General features: G+C 54.0%; 1 pseudogene across 1 annotated transcript; it reads right to left on the bottom strand.

Moving 5' to 3' along the window:
* Positions 1-761: 761 nt before the first annotated feature.
* On the bottom strand, positions 762-1,713 carry LOC309603988 (olfactory receptor 14A16-like; annotated as a pseudogene). The gene has a single exon. The product of its transcript is annotated as an olfactory receptor 14A16-like (transcript).
* Between the last annotated feature and the right edge of the window lie 919 nt (positions 1,714-2,632).

Genomic DNA, 2,632 nt, shown 5'->3' with positions numbered 1-2,632 from the left:
CCAGCAAGCCCCTCTGTGCCAGCCCCTCTCCCAGGAAAAGACTCCTGGCCCAGGGGATCCTCAGGCTGCTCCGGCTGCCCAAGCAATAGAAAAGCCTGCCCGAGCTGGTGCATTCAGAAATAGATTTCTCTTTGTCATTTATAACCCTCTGGAAGCAGAGAGTTGCTGCTTTGCTCTTCTCCAGGCATGTCCCTGCCCCCAGAGAGCCTTTCACCAGGGAAGTTTGTCTGTCCTGGCCTGACCTGCCGCTCCTACCCCCTCCCTGTGCTCTCCACAAGGCCCCAAGCTGTTGGTACTGCTCTGCAGAGCGACCGGGCCGTGGTGCCTGAAAGCCGTGGGGTGATGTCCCAGGCAGATCCCTGTCGATCATTCACCATCTCCAGAGGAACTGGGCACCCACAGGTGAAGGCTCAGCCCAGGCCCATTCTCTAACACATTGCCCCATGCCCTCCTCCCCCCATCCCATGGAGAAGCCAAGCAAAGCAGCATGGCATTGTGGGGGCAATTTCTTCAGCCTGACCTCAGCTTTGGCAGAAGAGCCCAACCTCCAGGCACCAGCATTGAGGAAATCCCCTTTTATTCCAGAGATGCGACATGGGAGGCGAGCTGTACCATTGTGCCAGACACATGTGAACAGGCCTCTGGGTCAGACAGGCTGGGTTCAGGCCTCTGCTGGAGTGGAGTGGCTGCAGGCATGGACAGACAGGGTTATCACAGGCAAAATGCCCAAAGCGCAGGAGGTTCCGGAGATGAATTTGAAATCACTTCTGAAGAGACACGAGCAGGTTAATGCTGCTGAAAAGAGCTGATTGAATCAGCTTCTTCAATGTGTCTTTGAGCTCCTGGTTCCTCATGCTGTAGATGAGGGGGTTCACTGCTGGAGGCACCACTGAGTACAGAACTGCCACCACCAGATCCAGCGATGGGGAGGAGATGGAGGGAGGCTTCAGGTAGGCAAACATGCCAGTGCTGATAAACAGGGAGACCACGGCCAGGTGAGGGAGGCACGTGGAAAAGGCTTTGTGCTGTCCCTGCTCAGAAGGGATCTTCAGCACAGATCTGCACATAGGACACCACAATGAAAACAAAACACCCAAATTCTACAAAGATACTAACCACAATAACCCAAACTTCCCTGTGGTAGGCATCTGAGCAGGAGAGCTTGAGGATGTGGGGGATTTCACAGAAGAACTGGTCCACAGCATTGCCTTGGCAGAGGGGGAGTGAAAATGCATTGGCTGTGTGCAGCACAGCATAGAGACACGCACTGCCCCAGGCAGCTGCTGCCATGTGGACACAAGCTCTGCTGCCCAGGAGGGTCCCATAGTGCAGGGGTTTGCAGATGGCAACGTAGCGGTCGTAGGACATGATGGTGAGAATAGAAAACTCTGCTGACATCAAAAAGACAAACAGAAAGAGCTGTGCAGCACATCCCTGGTAGGAGATGGCCCTGGTGTCCCACAGGGAATTGACCATGGCTTTGGGCACAGTGGTGGAAATGGAGCCCAGGTCAAGGAGGGACAGGTTGAGGAGGAAGAAATACATTGGGGTGTGGAGGTGGTGGTCGCAGGCTACGGCGGTGATGATGAGGCCATTGCCCAGGAGGGCAGCCAGGTAGATGCCCAGGAAGAGCCAGAAGTGCAAGAGCTGCAGCTCCCGTGTGTCTGTGAATGCCAAGAGGAGGAACTCGGTGATGGAGCTGCCATTAGACATTTGCTGCCTCTGGGCATGGGGACCCGTGCAAGGAGGAAAAGTCATTGACAAGTTAGAGGAGACTTTTCTGAGCAAAACTAAAAGCCAACAGACCCTCCCCTTGCTGCACACAAGCACACATAAACACACACACATTTTCCTGTTCTAGGAGACCTTCCTTCAGCTCCATGGCTGAAGCTGTGCTTTGGTGCTGGTTGAATGTGCCGTGAGGAGCTGGGCCTCTGTCCTCTGGCTGCTGAGGTGTCAGCCCTGCTGTGCAGCAGTGAGTTCATGGGAACGGTGGAAGCAGGGTCCAGTCCTGGTGTTCAGCTTTGTCAGATGAAACCTCCCCTAAAACAGAAGGGCTTGTCAGCATCTGCACTCCCGGTGCTAAGGAATGAGGAATGCAGAAGGCAGACTGAGAGTATTTTTTTAAAAAGAATTTCCCCCCTCTTGCTTGAGGATTGTTTTGGGATGTCAGAAACCCTCAGTATTTCTGTTGCACTCAGGGAGAACAGAGCAAATCCTGCAAGGCACGAGGATTGCCTTGCGATTAGAGCAGAGTGAGGGGAGCTGGTCTGTCCCTCAGTCCGAGAGGCCCTGGCCTTGCACCTTTCTGAGACTGAGGGCGATCACACTGCTATGTTCCTGTGAAAAGCCAGCAGACACTGCTGAGAGAAGAGGGATCCAGTGCAGACCACTAAATGTCCCACCCTTTCTCAAGGCCTCAGCAGCCCACTTGTAGCCAAGGACACGCAGGGCTCATTTCACCAACCCAAGAGCATTTCCTTGGCCATTGCATCTCTGTGCTTCTCCATGGGGCTTCCAGGTAACACAAAGATGCTGTGGGACAGATTTGCATTCTGGAGGGCAGCTCACAGCTTGGAAGGATACCTCAAGGAGATACCTCAGTTTTTTCATGATGGTATCTCGCTAAGGG

This window comes from Platalea leucorodia, assembly GCF_965183815.1.
Source record: "Platalea leucorodia genome assembly, contig: HAP1_HAP1_SCAFFOLD_288, whole genome shotgun sequence".
In the NCBI taxonomy this organism is placed as follows: domain Eukaryota; kingdom Metazoa; phylum Chordata; class Aves; order Pelecaniformes; family Threskiornithidae; genus Platalea; species Platalea leucorodia.
This window is presented reverse-complemented; position numbering and strand designations above follow the sequence as displayed.